The sequence below is a fragment of the Theropithecus gelada genome, chromosome 5 (assembly GCF_003255815.1).
Source record: "Theropithecus gelada isolate Dixy chromosome 5, Tgel_1.0, whole genome shotgun sequence".
NCBI classification, from domain to species: domain Eukaryota; kingdom Metazoa; phylum Chordata; class Mammalia; order Primates; family Cercopithecidae; genus Theropithecus; species Theropithecus gelada.
Window position 1 is genome coordinate 71092070 of NC_037672.1, and position 17063 is coordinate 71109132.

Below are 17063 nucleotides of genomic sequence, written 5' to 3' on the forward strand. Positions count from 1 at the left end.
AACATTTATCTAATAATTTTTTTCTTTTCTTTTTTTTTTTTTTTGAGACGGAGTCTCGCTCTGTCGCCCAGGCTGGAGTGCAGTGGCCCGATCTCAGCTCACTGCAAGCTCCGCCTCCCGGGTTTGCGCCATTCTCCTGCCTCACCCTCCCGAGTAGCTGGGACTACAGGCGCCCGCCACCTCGCCCGGCTATTTTTTTGTATTTTTTAGTAGAGACGGGGTTTCACTGTGTTAGCCAGGATGGTCTCGATCTCCTGACCTCGTGATCCGCCCGTCTTGGCCTCCCAAAGTGCTGGGATTACAGGCTTGAGCCACCGCGCCCGGCCTATCTAATAATTTTTTCTTTGCTGACTTCTTTGCCTCCAGTTCTTTATTTTGAGTCTTTCACAATCTGACAATATGAACCTTCTCTCTAGAGACAAAAAACACAATTATTAGGCCAGGCGCGGTGGCTCACGCCTGTAATCCCAGCACTCTGGGAGGCCAAGACGGGCGGATCACAAGGTCAGGAGATGGAGACCATCCTGGCTAACACGGTGAAACCCCACCTCTACTAAAAAATACAAAAAAACTAGCCAGGCGAGGTGGCAGGCGCCTGTAGTCCCAGCTACTCGGCAGGCTGAGTCAGGAGAACGGCCCAAACCCGGGAGGCAGAGCTTGCAGTGAGCTGAGACCCGGCCACTGCACTCCAGCCTGGGCCAGAGAGTGAAACTCCGTCTCAAAAAAAAAAAAAAAAAAAAAAACCACAATATTTTGCATACAGGAATTCAGGGAGGGGCTAAAACCTGTTCATAAACCCAGATACAGAAATTCTGCCCTAGTCTGTATCTTTTCTCTGAGGCTATCACAAAAACATCAGTTTCTCTTTAAATGTCTATGAATTTCACATTTAATTTCCAATTCTACAGACATATCTTTTAGATAAAACACACATACATTCAGGATAGGTACAAGTTTTCTTTCAATTTAAAACTACAGTTTAGGTTTATTCTTTTTCTATTAAACAATGACTCTAGCAGAAAGCTTTAATCATATTTATAAAATAATTTATGTTAAAGTTCAAAATCATGGCATGTATGAGAAATTCAATGCATTCAATTCATTCTTAAAAAAATAAAGAAATCCATGCTAATGCCTATAAAAAACTGATAAAATGTCCTATGAAATAACTACTTATTAAATGGCAATTCTACTTTAATTACATAGACGATATTGGTAATACGTACACAAAAGTTATAAACTATTTTCTCCTATAAATCTAACTTCAAATGCAGCTGATTTGAGTGTTTGCTTCTTAGGATTTTTGGTTTTTAATAACATAAGAATCATTTCTGATTTGGAGATCAATTTTAACTAATGTGTAATTAAGGTCAAAGACATTGAGGATTTAAATAGGAGCTGCCAAAGCGTAATTCTGATGCATAACCTGAATAATCTGAAATATTAGCTAAGACTGATAATAATAATTAAATTATAAAACTTACTAAAGCCTTTTACAACTATTAAAACATTCTAATCAAGAGGTTTAAGAAATTTAGAGACACGCTAGATTAAGAAAATGTGGCACATATACACCATGGAATACTATGCAGCCATAAAAAAGGATGAGTTCGTGTCCTTTGTAGGGACATGGATGCAGCTGGAAACCATCATTCTCAGCAAACTATCGCAAGAACAGAAAACCAAACACCACATGTTCTCACTCATAGGTGGGAATTGAACAATGAGATCACTTGGACTCTGGAAGGGGAACATCACATACCGGGGCCTATTATGGGGAGGGGGGAGGGGGGACAGATGGCATTGGGAGTTACACCTGATGTAAATGACAAGCTGATGGGTGCTGACGAGTTGATGGGTGCAGCACACCAACATGGCACAAGTATACATATGTAACAAACCTGCACGTTGTGCACATGTACCCTAGAACTTAAAGTATAATTAAAAAAAAAAAAAACCCCAAAGGCAAAAACACACACAAAAAAATAAAAAAATAAATAAAAATACCATTTGTGATCTCAGTAATTAGCTTTACATTAAAAGGTTACATTAGCATTTGAATGTTCAAATGTTAATTTTCTCTGAAAAGAAAGATACCACAAGAGAAATGTCACAAGGAAGGATGGAAGAGAAGAAGGGAAAGAAGGAAGAAATCTATTGGCTGTGTGCGGTGGCTCACGCCTGTAATCCCAGCACTTTGGGAGGCTGAGGTGGGCGGATCATGAGGACAGGAGATCAAGACCATCCTGGATAACAGAGTGAAACCCCGTCTCTACTAAAAATACAAAAAATTAGCCGGGCATGGTGGCGGGCGCCTGTAGTCCCAGCTACTCGGGAGGCTAAGGCGGAGAATGGCGTGAACCTGGGAGGCAGAGCTTGCAGTAAGCCGAGATCATGCCACTGCACTCCACCCTAGGCAACAGAATGAGACTCCATCTCAAAGAAAATAAAGAAGAAATTTTTTAAGTTGCAGCAGATAAAAGTGACAAAGAGGTGAGTAGAAATTAAAGTATACTCCTGAGAACACATTTTATGTCTAAAAGGGCATCTGGAAATTCAAATTAAACTGTTAAGAAACAGCCACTACTGCTGAGTCTGTATGGCATAGAAAAGAAAAAAAATAAAATAAAATAAATAGTCAAAGTAGTCAAGAGAGATATGATAGCCAGATACAAATAAAGAGAAAATCAGACAATGTACATGTGGCAAGAGATGTCTACTTCTGCAGTTATAGTAAGACAAAATACTATAGTTAAATTTGGTTAATCAAATCCTAAATTCAAAGCTGAGATACATTAAAAGACCAATTAATATGTAATGCCCTAATATTATTTTTATTATTAACCTGAAAACAAAAACGAAAGGAAACTTGTTCACCCATTTAGAATCAGATTTTAGAGACATTTAACTGATAACAATGTTGATACACGGACAGATTCATCTTTAATCGTCTAGGATACCTAATACTGGCAAGACATCACCATGTTAAGCACTGTGGGAAGCTGGCAAAACACCTAACAGATATTCCTTGCAGTTCAAATCTGGTGGTTTGTTTTGTTTTCTGACATGGGATGTCACTCTTTCCTCACCCAGGCTAGACTGCAGTGGCATGATCTCAGCTCATTGCAACCTCCACCTCCCAGTGGTATGGAAAGGAGGCAGAAAAGTGCTGGCTAGATAGAGGAAGGTGGGTCCCTGAAGAGGGCTCCATCCCTGGGCCTGTGCCCATGGACCTAGGTGACGGCAGACACTCCTGCCTTCATGCCCAAATGCTGCATTTCTCAAGACCACCTTGGCCCACCATGGCCCCATCCTGTGCCTATAAAAACCCCCGAGACCCTAACAGGCAGAGGCACAAGTGGCTAGACGTGGAAAGGAACACATCAGCGGAAGAAGACACAAGCGGCTGGGTGTCAAGAGGCCATTGAGTGGACCACGCTGGCAGAAGAGCAAACCAACAGACGCCGGCACTGGGCAGGTCATAAACCAGCGGAAAGATGCGGAGTCTGGCCAGGGCAGTCGGAAGAGAGACTGGGCCACAGAGTGGCCGGACTCCAGGGGAAAACCATCTCCCCCTGGCTCCTCCATCTTCTGAGAGCTACTTCCACTCAATAAAACCTTCCACTCATTCTCCAAGCCCACCTGTGATCCAATTCTTCTGTACACCAAGGCAAGAACTCCGGGATAAAGAAAACTCTCTGTCCTTGTTAGGCAGGGGGTCTCAATGAGCTGATGGCTAAACTAAAAGAGTATCCTGTAACACACACCCACTGGAGCTTCAGCACTGCATGCTCCACGTAGAGGTTTGAGCAGCAGGGCACCAAAGAAGCGAGCCACACCCCCACTGCGCACCCTTCAAGGGGGACAAGGGAACCTTTTCCATTTTACCAGGTTCAAGAGATCCTCCCAATCATCCTGCCTCAGCTGGGACTACAGGTGCGCGCCACCATGCATGGATAATTTTGTATTTTTAGTAGAGATGGGGTTTTGCCATGTTGGCCAGGCTGGTCTCGAACTCCTGATCTCAAGTGATCCACCCACCTCGGCCTCCCAAAGTGCTGGGATAATAGGCATGAGCCACCATGCCTGGCCCCTTGCGGTTCAAATTTGGATTAATCTGTTTTCTTGCAAAAATGAGAGTTGCTGAACAGTCAAAGTTGGAAAAAGGAAATATCAAATTCGTTGAAAAAAGGAATTTAAGAATATCTACTAATACACTGCAGTGATTCAACACAATAACACAATTTCCTTTCACTTAGACACAACACAATTGCGAATGCTTAACAGAACATAACAATAAAATGGATCAGTACTTAGAAGAAAACTATTGAAGATGTTGGGCTGAAAACATACACTAGCCTCCACTTCCTACTCAAAGTCATAATAAAGTGAAGTTTTTAAAAATCATAATCTCATACAAATAAAATGAATGAAAGAGAAGACAACAAAATTTTGGAAATTATAAAGTAGATGAATAACTGATTTAATGTCCCTAAGAAAACCCAATCCTAGGCTGGGCGCGGTGGTTCACACCTGTAATCTCACACCTGTAATCACAGGCCAAAGTAGGCAGATCACCTGAGGAGGAGTTCGAGACTACCCTGGCCAACATGGTGAAACCCCATCTCTACTAAAAATACAAAAATTAGCCAGGCGTGCTGGCAGGCGCCTGTAATCCCAGCTCCTTGGGAGGCTGAAGCAGGAGGATTGCTTGCACCCGGGAGGTGGAGGCTGTGGTGAGCCAAGACCGTGCCACTGCACTCCAGCCTGGGCAACAAGAGCAAAACTCCATCTCAGAAAAAAAAAAGAAAACACCCTATCCTAAAATTAAAACCAATCCAATTTACATCATAGATCCTACAAAAAATTCAGGATGTAAAATTCTAGATGTAGAATACTCTGGAAATGCAAGTAAAAACAGAACAGGATTTTTACCACTCTATTTAAAAAGCAGTTGTAACCTCCAGATCCCCTGAACAATCTACACAGTGGGCTTCTGTATCACCCCAGCCCCAAGGAAAAACTGAAAGCTGAAGGTTTATTCTATGGAGAGGGCAAAACAGAAAGTCTCTGACTTGAGAGACCCCAGTAGAGTTGTAGGCAAGTTTACCATACTTAACACAAGGAGATAAAGTGAATTTGAATAATCAATATTGAGACCCCTAGCCTATTCTGCTAACCAGAAACCTTGCAATCAGGGATAACAGCCTCCAAACAAAGACCAGAAAAGCTTTTTTTTTTTTTGGGGGGGGGGGGGGAGCAAATCGTACCATACCATGTATAAGACCTGAAAAGATAATCATACCAGGAGTTCTTCAAGGAAATAACCTAGCTATATCATCCTTCAGCAAAGCCCATAGTTGATAAACCCTCCACACTCATGCACACAGAAATCCAATTAGCTTTTTAATTGCCCTACTTATAAATAAAAGCAGAAAGCAAAAGAGTTACCAGGCACTGGAAGGAAGCTTCTAACATGAGACGGGCACGGTGGCTCACGCTTGTAATCTCAGCACTTTGGGAGGCCAAGCCAGGCAGACAGCCTGAGGTTAGGAGTTCAAGACCAGCCTGGTCAACATGGGGAGACCCCTTACTAAAAATTTCCCCTTACCAAATACAAAAAATTAGCCGGGTGTGGTGGCTCGTGCCTGTAGTCCCAGTTACTTGGGAGACTGAGACATGAGAATCACTTGAACTTGGGAGGCAGAGATTGCAGGAAGCCGAGATTACACCACTGCACTCCACCTTGGGTGACAAAGTGAGACTCCATCTCAAAAAAAAAAGAGATGGGAAAGGAGAAAAAAAAAATTAAGGACCAGTCAAGAAGCCTAATATCCAAGATATAGAAAATTCGGAAAGAGAAAGTGTTTTATCAATAAATCAGGATATTTTCCTAGAACTGAAAATGCTCTTTCAGACTAAAAGAGGACCCACAACAGTGCATGAAACTAGACCCACACCAGAGGATGCCATTATGAATTTAGAAAAAGTTACAAAGGTAAGACTTTAAAATAATCCAGAAAAAAAAAAAAGGAAGTCCCATACAAAAGATCGGAAATAAAAAAATCAATAAAAAAGTATTAGAGGCTGGGCAAGGTGGCTCACGCCTGTAATCCCAGCACTTTGGGAAGTTGAGGCAGGAGGATCACCAGAAGACAGGAGTTTGAGATCAGCCTGGCCAATATGGTAAAACCCTGTCTCTACTAAAAATACAAAAATTAGTGAGGTGTGGTGGCGGGAGCCTGTAATCCCCAGCGACTTGTGAGGCTGAGGCAGGAGAATAGCTTGAACCTGGGAGGCGGAGGTTGCAGTGAGCTGAGATCGCACCACTACCCTCCAGCCTGGGTGACAGAGCAAGACTCCATCTCAAAAAGAATTTTTTTTAAAACTTAAAAAAAAAGAAACCCATTTAGACTTCTGAACAGCAAATGGAACTTCGATCCCAGACAAATTAAAACTAAATTCTGTAGGAAAATTATTTCTACCCTAGAACTCTATACTCCTCTGACATAATGCCAATCAAGTATGAAGGTATGTTAAGGTCTTAAAATATTTACATTCCTTATTGTTTCTACAGTTTTAGAAGATCTGCCTCACCAAAATAAAAAAGTAAACCAAGACATGAGATCAAAGAAACAGGAAATCCAACCCAAGAACTATGTAAGGGGAATCCCTTGGATGAAGGCTAAAAGAGATTCCAAATATGACAGCTATGGTGCAGGACTATATAATACCAACAATACAGACTGGAGCAGGTCAAAAAGCTCCAACATAGGCTTGTTCAAAAAGATCAAATAAGCCAGGCACGGTGCCTCAAGCCTGTGATGTCAGTGCTTTCAGAGACCAAGGAAGGACAGCTTGAGGCCAGGAGTTCAAGACCAGCCTAGTGTTTTGCTGAAAGTTTTACTTCCTGTTTGGGTTTGAGGATTTGAAAGCAAAAGAAACCACAATATTACACTTAAATGCAGTTCAAAGAAAAGTTTGATTAGCATAGCAAAAGAGTATATTGGTGACTCACGCCTGTAATTCCAGCAATCCCAGCACTTTGGGAGGCTGAGGCGGGCGGATTGCTTGAGCTCAGAAATTCAAGACCAGCCTCGACAACATGGCGAAATCCTGTCAGTACTAAAAATACAAAAATTAGCCAGGCATGGTGGTGCACGTCTATAGTCCCAGCTACTCCAGAGGCTGAGATGGGAGAATCGCCTACGCTCGGGAGGCAGAAGTTGCAGTGAACAGTCAATGTGCCACTGCACTCCAGCCTGGGCGACAGAGTAAGACCCTGTCTCAAATTAAAAAAAAAAAAAAAAGTATAATGGTTAACCTAGCAAAGACTAAAGTGAGAGAAAAGGAAAATACACACACACACACACAAACACACACACTCACCAAGTTGGGGAAAATACATTCAGATTAAGCAGTGCTGGGAAGTCCTACAACAGCCATCTGGAGTTCCAATTGAAATGAGTCCAGTCAATGTGTGTTTACTCCACAGGCGAGACTTCAGAGTGCAATTGGAGTGTCCCAGCTTACATTGCCAAGCCGCTAGCTGAAATTATCAGCTACGTGCAAATATGCAGCTCTAAAGGTTTAATTCATAGTGCTTAATTTTTTACTTTGTGTGTTTTCGGAGGGTCTGAAACCTAGAGAATTGGCCAGATTCCCTAGGTTTGAGAAGGTCCACAGTACACTCCCTTTCTTTTTTGAAGTTTTTCAGGACTGGTGGGTGTTTAATCTCCATGTAGCCCACATGGGGTCATTTGTTGGTCAGAGGCCTAGCATTGCTTCTGAAGGCTGAACAAGAGTAATACAATTTTAAATTCCTTACACCTGGGCAACATAGCAAGCACTCATCTCTACAAAAAATTTCAAAACATTAGTCGGGCATACTGGCATGCACTACACCTGTACTCCCAGCTAGGGAGGAGGATCACTTGAGCCCAGGAGTTGGAGGCTGCAGTGAGCTATGATCTGCCATACTCTAGCCTGGGCAACAGAGACCCAGTCTCTAAAAAGACACATACAATAATAATAATCTTAAAAATTAAAAATAATTTTTTAATTATAAAAAAAGAATTTAAATATGTTTGACAGTTAACTGGGGGCGTATTTGAGGATAAAAGACTTAATGAATACATATGGAATTATACAAAACAATTACGGAGACAGCATAAAGCTATGCAGAAGAGGAAAAATAAAATATTCCAGGCCAGGTGGGGTGGCTCACACCTGTAATCCCAGCACTTTGGCATGCTAAGACAGGCAAATCACTTGAGGTCAGGAGTTTGAGACAAGTCTGGCCAACATGGTGAAACCCTGTCTCTATTAAAAATACACAAAAATTAGCCAAGCATGGTGGCAGGCACCTGTAATCCCAGCTACTCGGGAGGCTGAGGCAGAAGAATCACTTGAATATGGAAGGTGGAGGTTGCAGTGAACCAAGATTGCACCACTGCACTCCAGCCTGGGTGACACAGTAAGACTCGGTCTCAAAAGAAAAAAAAAGAAAAATTATATTCCAGTACTTGGCTCAACTGTCCACAGTGTTTACATAATATATATTGAAAAGTTGGCAGAATGGGGCCGGGTGCGGTGGCTCATGCCTGTAATTCCAGCACTTTGGGAGGCTGAGGCAGGCGAATCACTTGAGGCCAGGAGTTCGAGACCAACCTGGCCAACATGGTGAAACCCCATCTCTACTAAAAACACAAAAATTAGCCGGGCGTATGTGGTACATGCCTGTGATCCCAGCTACTCAGTAGGCTGAAGCAGGAGAATCACTTGAACCCAGGACGCAGAGGTTGCAGTGAGCCAAGATCGTGCCACAGCACTCCAGCCTGGGCAACAGAGCGAGACGTCACCTTAAAAAAAATACAAATAAATAAATAAATAAATAAATAAATAAATAAAATAAGTTGGCAGAATGAAAAGTATGTGTGTGGTATTTGCAAAATAATTTTTTCTTCTTTGTAGACACAAGATCTTTGCCATGTTGGCCAGGCTGGTCTTGAACTCTTGGCCTCAAGTGATCCACCGGCCTCAGCCTCTGAAAGTGTTGGGATTACAGGTGTAAGCCAATGCACCCAGCCATTTGTGGTGACAGAGGAGTGAAACCTTTTTCCTCCACAATGAGAATGCAATAATTGGCCAGGTGCGGTGGCTCATGCCTGTAATCCCAGCACTTTGGGAGGCTGAGATGGGCGGATCACGAGGTCAGGAGTTTGAGACCAGCCTGGCCAACATGGTGAAACCCCATCTCTACTAAAAATACAAAAATTAGCCAGGCATGGTAGCGGGCACCTGTAATCCCAGCTACTTGGGAGGCTGAGGCAGGAGAATCGCTTGAACCCGGGAGATGGAGGTTGCAGTGAGCCGAGATCACGCCACTGCACTCCAGCCTGGGTGACGGAGCAAGACTCTGTCTCAAAAAAAAAAAAAAAAAAAAAAATTCAATAACTAATGACTAAAAATATAGAAATCAAGAAGTAACAATATAAACATGTTAGAGATGTGAAATTAAAAATCAAAACAATCAGGTAAAAGACTTCAAAGTAGTTGTATCTCAGAAGCAGAAAAAGAGTTATGGCCGGGCGCAGTGGCTCACGCCTGTAATCCCAGCACTTTGGGAGGCCGAGGCAGGTGGATAATGAGGTCAGGAGATCGAGACCATCCTGGCTAACATGGTGAAACCCCGTCTCTACTAAAAATACAAAAAATTAGCTGGGCATGGTGGCAGGCACCTGTAGTCCCAGCTAATCAGGAGGCTGAGGCAAAGAATGGTGGGAACCTCGCAGGCGGAGCTTGCAGTGAGCCAAGATCGTGCCACTGCACTCCAGCCTAGGCGACAGAGTGAGACGAGTTATTTTTATTACAAGCCCTATAGAACTGTTTGACCCTAAATTAAACTATATACATGAAGAACACTGACAAAAATAAAAAGTTTTTTAAGTTTGAAAGCCTAATTAAAACTAGTTTGAATGCTTAATCAAAACATGGTAATAAAATTATATATAGAAATGTTAGTAAACTGCTCTGTCTTTAAAACCTAAATATACTATATAATTGATATGGTTTGGTTTTGTGTCCCTACCCAAATCTCATGTCTTAGTGTTGGAGCAGGGGCCTGGTGGGAGGTAACTGGATCATGGGGATGGACTTCCTGCTTGCTGTTCTTGTGACAGTGATTGTGTTCTCATGAGATCTGGTGGTTTAAAACCGTATAACACTTGCCCCTTTGTTCTCTCTCTCTCCTGTCACCATGTGAAGACCTGCTTGCTTCCTCTTCCCCCTTCTGCCATGATTATTAAGTTTCCTGAGGCCTCCCCAGCCATACCTCCTGTATAGCCTGTGGAATTGTGAGTCAATTAAATCTCTTTTCTTTATAAATTACCCAGTCTCAGGTATTTCTTCACAGCAGTATGAGAGAACAGGCTAATACAGTAATATAGATACATGATGCAGCATTCTTACAGTATACCATAGATAATAAGTAAGTCAAAACCATCTATACAAATGGAGACTTCTCATTCTAATGGCATCCTAATTAGCTAGTAGCTGGCAGCTGCTACTGCTATCATCCTTAGCGCTATTATCAAAATTGTTTCGAAAACATCCACATTAGAAATACTGCCACATTCAACCAATGTGATATACCAATGGCACCTAAGGAAAACAAAAGACAAAAACATGTATCAGGTTGTTATTTATAAAAGCAACAAGCAGCATGGGGCAGTGGAAAAACACAGACTGATGACTGGAGTCCTATAGCCCTGGAATCACACTGCAACTCCACAATTTAGTGAGAGACTTGATTTACTTCTCAGCCTCTCTAGAACCTTATTTGCCTCATCTACAAAATGGAGAGACCAACATGCTGCAAGAGTTTTCTCAAGGATTAGAAATCAGAAAATAAAATACTAGTGTGATGCCTGGCACAAAGATCAATAAAACCCATTTATTGTTATTATTTAACCCAGGCATTATCTACTTCATGTGGTTTAAAAAAAAAGAAAGAAAAAAAACCCTTGATTTTTGCCATTGGATCACCTAGACTGGAAATGCTGATCTGTCTAGTACTAGTTATGTGATTCCAGGTAAGCTATTTGATTGATTGATTGCAATTATTTTGATTGCAAATCATACAATCTGCATGGTGGATGATATGATCTCTCTTATCTGAAAATTAAATTATATGTATAGAAATATAGAGCGCCACTTGGCATACAATCGATATTCAATAATCAATACCAGTTAAATAGATCTGTACCATCTCGTTATCCTTGGTAGCTAGAGGCCTGCTCCACAGATACAGGCTGAGTTATATCTACAAATTGTACATTTTTAACAATAAACTACAAAAAGAGCAGAAAACCAGCTAGGTGCGGTGGCTCACGCCTATAATCCCAGCAGTTTGGAAGGCTGGAGTGGGAGGATCGCTTGAGCCCAGGACTTCGAGACCAACCTGGGCAACACAGTGAGACCACATCTCAACAACAACAAAACTTAGCCAGGCATGGTGCACGTGCCTGTAGTCCCAGCTACTTAGGAGACTGAGATGGGAGGATTGCTTGAGTCCACAAGTTCGAGGCTGCAGTGAACTACGATTGCCCCACTGCACTCCAGTCTGAGAGTGATATCCTGTCTCTAAAAGAGTGGAAAATTGTCTTAATGTCATAAAATTCAAATAAAATAAGACACTTGGAATTCTTGGTAATCAAAATTAGTCTCACCAGAATGTATTGTTGACAAAGTGTGGCCTTAGAAAATCATAAAACCCAAAGCAAATATTTCATCTAAAAACAAAGAGGCCAGACTAGAAATGTTTCCAACCCTAGAAAATCACTAAAGGTAAACTATTTATTCAGAGGTCTGATCTCATTCTGACCAGTTCCACAAGTCAATCATAAATCTTCTCTAACATCTTTAGGAAGAAAGCCTGCATGTTGTCAAATAAAACCTGTTATTTTATGAATAAGAAAAAGAGACACAAAAGTATGATGATTTTGCCCAAATTATAAAAGTTTTGTAACTACCACTACCTTAAGTCCTACCTCTTTTGAGCCTGATTTACAGGGGCCTACACAGTTCTAGACATATTCTTTCAGAATGTAACTGCAAATCATAAGAACACTCGAATTCTTCTACACAACTGAGCCAAAACATTTATTTCATTAAAGCTCATTTCATCTCAAAAAAAAAAAAAAAAAAAAAAAAAAAAGCTCATTTCATTCTCCTCTTTCTGTCTGGGAGGCTAAGAGATCTTTCAGATCACCAATGCTTTAAGCATGAGCTTATGGTACCCAAGCACAGGACAACCATGATTTCTCTAAACAAAGTCTAACAAGAGCAGTTAGTGGTTATCAGTATGATGTCAGGAAATGCCCACTGTGAAAGTAATATACAGATGCAATCAAACCTGGGACACAAGGCAGAGAAAGGGCTGTGTTAAAAAAAAAAAAAAGGTACAATTAAAAACATTTAAAGAAGTCCCTTTAGTGCTAATACAGTCAACTGCAAAAGTGACATTTCACATTTTTGAGACTTTGCAATGCTTCCCAATACCTAGAATGGGTTTCAACTCCAACCATTTAAACTAAGAGAGGATAACAGAAATAAGTGAAAACCATCAGAGAGAAAAAAGAAAAAAAATGCATAAAACTAAATGCAAAAATCCTCCCTCTTCCTCTTTTTGAAATAAGTGAAATGCAAGCATAGTTGTCAGACCGCCATTTAAAAAAAGAACAAATTCATTAAGCTACCAGGGTTTCACACATAAAATCATGCAAAGTATTTACTGATTTTACTAACAAAAAAAGGTAAAGAGTGTTCTGAGTTGTCATAACATATAAATTACTCTTAATAATTCAACCTATAAATACTCAAAAACAACAAGCATGCCATAAAAGCATATTCTTCACATGCACTAGCCACTGGACACTACTGTTTACTCATACTTCAGGGAAAGAGTTACTAAAAGAAAAAAATTCTTCATCCTGAAATAACTCAGAAACTAAAAACCCTAGCATGGCTTTCTATCAGACTCCATGAGAAAAGCAATAAAGGAATTAAGAGAAGTGAAAAGTAACTTTAAATCTACCCCCAGAATCTAGTCACTTTTATAGCTCCATGTATGCCATCTACCTCCCAAACATGTTTATGTACACTAAATTATCAGTTTATTGTCTGTAGTAAAATATAAAAAAAAACAACAACTAAGAAACAAGATACACACTTTGAGTTAAATATCTCACTTTGTGAAATCCACCCTTATAGACTATACTATATGCTAATCTTGGAAAAAAAGCATTATTTTTCTAGTGAATTGTTAAAATTTCATTTTAAAAATTTAAATTTTAAATTTTAAAACTTCATTCTAGCCAGGCACAGTGGCTCACGCCTGTAATTCCAACACTTTGGGAAGCTGAGGCAGGTGAATTGCTTAAGCCCAGGACTTCAAGACCACCCTGGGCAACATAGGGAGACCCCATCTCTACAAAAAATTTTAAAAATTAGCTTGGGGTGGTGACGTGTACCTGTGGTCCCAGCTACTCAGGAGGCTGAGGTAAGAGAATCACCTGAGCCCAGGAGGTAGAGGCCACAATGAGCAGTTGTTGAGCCACTGCACTGTAGACTCAGCCACAGAGCAAGACCTTATCTCCAAAAATAAAATAATAAAATTGGCCAGGTGCGGTGACTCACACCTGTAATCCCTTGGGAGGCCAAGGTGGGCAGACCACTTGAGGTCCTGAGTTCAAGACCAGCCTGGCCAACATGGGAAAATCCCTTCTCTACTAAAAACACAAAAATTAGCCAGGCGTGGTGGTGCACACTTGTAATCCCAGCTACTCGGGAGGCTGAGGCAGGAGAATCACTTGAACCTGGGAGGTGGAGCTTGCAGTGAGCCAAGATCATGCCATTACACTCCAGCCTGAGTGACAGAGCAAGACTGTCTCAAAAAAAAAAAAGAAAGAAAGAAAGAAAGAAAAAGAAAAAAAGAAATGCAGGGGACAGAAATTATTTGGAAGAACCTTTACTATTATCTTGTTTATCTGGCATTAATTTTAAAAGTCCAAGAAGTTTTCGCAATTCTTTTTCTTAATGATGCAATGACAGTGGGAATGCAGGGAAATGAGCATTCTCATTCCCTGATAGAGGGAACACAATTTACAGGGCACACTGAAAAATAGGAAACTTGTGCCTGGTATATGACAATCCTGTAAAGAAGGCCGCTACAAAACTATGTGACAAAGACATAATAAATAAGGCTGAGTGCAGTGGCTCACGCCTGTAGTATCGGCATTTTGGGAGGCCAAGGTGGGAGGATCACTTGAACCTAGGAGTTCAAGACAAGCCTAGGTGACATAGCGAGACTTCACGTCTATTAAAAAAAAATTGTTTTTAATTTTAAAAATCCAATAAATAGGTATTCTAAACTCTTCTGTGCACAGTAGTCACCTTTTAATACTTTCCCTAAAATCTTTACAAGGGAAAAACATAAGACAGACTGAGGGGAATCACTCATACCCCACCACCTATGATGAAATTCTTGAAAATGTCAGGCCACGTGCAGTGGCTCATGCCTGTAATCCCAGCACTTTGGGAGGCTGAGGCAGGTGGATCACAAGGTCAAGAGTTCGAGACCAGCCTGAACAACATGGTGAAACCCCATCTCTACTAAAAATTAGCCGGGCACCATGGTACACGCCTGTAATCCCAGCTACTCAGGAGGCTGAAGAAGAATCGCTTGAATCCAGGAGGCAGAGGTTGCAGTGAGCCGAGATAGCACCACTGCACTCCAGCCTGGGCAACGTAGCAAGACTCCATCTCAAAAAAAAAAAAAATTCTTGAAAATGTCATTGATTAGTCAGGAAAAAAACTGTTACTAAGAGGCACTATGCTAGGTGGTAGAGATTTAAAACAAACAGTTTTTGAAAATGCCCCATCTTCAAAGAGATCATACACATGACAGTAGGGGTAATGCAACGTCTTTTTGGAAAGGGCTATTATAAGGACTATAAAGGGCACTGAAATGGTATCTAACAAATTGGGAAGTGGGCTCAGGTTAGGGAAAATGTTGGCTTCTGAGCTAAAGAAATGGGGGTGGGGAGGAGAAGAGCAGTCCAGCCAGAATAACAGGAACAGCATTTACAAAGGCAGAAAGACGTGGGAGCAAAGCAGGTTGAGAGAAATGCAAATAAAATCGCTGAATACTGTGGGGGAGGGAAACTGGAGCAGGAAGGCACAGATGAGGCTGGAGTGGTAAGCAAACATCTCAGGGAGGCCTTCAATGCCTTGGAGTTTTGCAGACCACTTCCAGCCCATTCCAATATCTACCTGAAATGTCCAAGTGAACTGTAGGAAGAGGGTGCACTGAAGGATTCCTGCCACTTCCTTTCCGTATTAAAAACCAAGATGCTCAAGTGGAACAGCAGTGGCAGCAATGCCAAGAACAAGCAGGGCAGGCTGCCGCATCCACACAATAAAAACAGCCTCTGATTAAAATCTGGAAGCACAATTCGGCAAAATTCTTGCTGTTTTGAACAGGTGAATGTACTACACATATTTATAACTGTGGTATTGACAGCATTTTTTTTTTTTTTTTTTTTTTTTTTTTGAGACAGATTCTCACTCTGTTGCCCAGGCTGGGATGCAGTGGCATGATCTCGGCTCACTGCAACATCTGCCTCCTCGGTTCAAGCAATTCTCCTGCCTCAGTCTCCCGAGTAGCTAGGATTACAGGCGAGTGCCACCACGCCTGGCTAATTGTTGTATTTTTAGTAGAGACGGGGGTTTCATCATGTTGGCCAGGCTGGTCTCAAACTCCTGATCTCAGATGATCTGCCCACCTCAGTCTCCCAAAGTGCTGGGATTACAGGCATGAGCCACCGCCCCCGGCTGATGGCAATTTTTTTTTCTTTATATTCGTAATTGTAGATGAATACAGACTGCAATTATATCACACATACACCCAAAAAAGTTTGCATACTCCATGCAGTATCTTGCAATGCAAGGGTCTTTAACCATCATTAGCCAGAGGACTTAGAGCTAAGAGTTAAAAACAAACATTAAGGAGCACATCTATGTAACACGCTGGTTTCCAGTGCTAAGATTCTTGAGGACAGAGATCCCATCTTGTTTATTTCTAAACCCCTTCCTTTCTCCTCCTACCATGCCTAACACTTTGCTTTTATACACAGGAGGTGTTCAATAAATGTTTATTTTATTATGCAATAATGCCATACATTTGTAAGATAGCTAAAAAAAAATTGGAATGCACAGTTTATACGCTGGGCTTGGGAATTTCATGAGCGGAGATAATGACAGTGTTTATACAGGACTCTGGTTTGTGAAAAGCTTTTCTGGTTTATGAAAAGCTTTCATATACATTCTGTCATTCAAGTCTCACATTAACCCAATGGAAGAAGCATTCGTTACCCTCCAGTAGGCAGAGGAAATAGAAACTAAGAAATTAAGTCATCTGCCCAAGGTCACATAGCTAGTGACAGACCAAAGACTGTGAGTCTCAGGTTTCCTCACTCATAGGCCACTCTTCTCTCCCATGACAATTTTCAGTTAATTTAAAAGAAAAAAAAAAAAGGCTGTAATCCCAGCACTTGGGAGGCCAAGGTGGACGGACTGCTTGAGCACAGGAGTTCAAGACCAGCCTGGGTAACATGGCAAAAACGTCTCTACAAAAAATACAAAAATTATCCAGGCATGGTGGCACACACCTAAAATCCCGGCTACTCAGGAAGCTGAGGTGGAAGGATCACTTGAGCCCAGGAGGTTAAGACTGCAGTGAGGTGAGATGGTACCACTGCATTGCAGCTTGGGTGACAGAGTAAGACCCTGTCACACACACAAAAAAGAAAATTACTGAAAACATACTTGCTAAGCAATGTCCTAATGTGCTGGGAAATAAAACGGTGAACAAACCCTCAGTCCAGGAGGAGAAAACTTAGAATCCAGAAGGAGAAAAAGAGACCTTAAACAAGAAAATAATTGCAAGTATGAAAGGACAGTAAGGGGATCGACACTGAGGCTCCCTTATTGGGAATCTCTCA

At 41.5% G+C, this 17063-nt stretch overlaps 1 protein-coding gene across 3 annotated transcripts in view; it reads right to left on the bottom strand.

Moving 5' to 3' along the window:
* MOB1B (MOB kinase activator 1B) overlaps positions 1 to 17063 on the bottom strand; it is an 82752-nt gene that overhangs the window by 43400 nt on the left and 22289 nt on the right. The window contains exon 2 of one of the 3 annotated variants that reach the window (XM_025385267.1): positions 353 to 412. The exons of the other annotated variants lie outside the window; for them this stretch is intronic. The gene's annotated coding sequence lies outside the window, so the exon portion shown is untranslated. The remainder of the gene's footprint in view (positions 1 to 352; positions 413 to 17063) is intronic. 3 annotated transcript variants of the gene reach the window in all.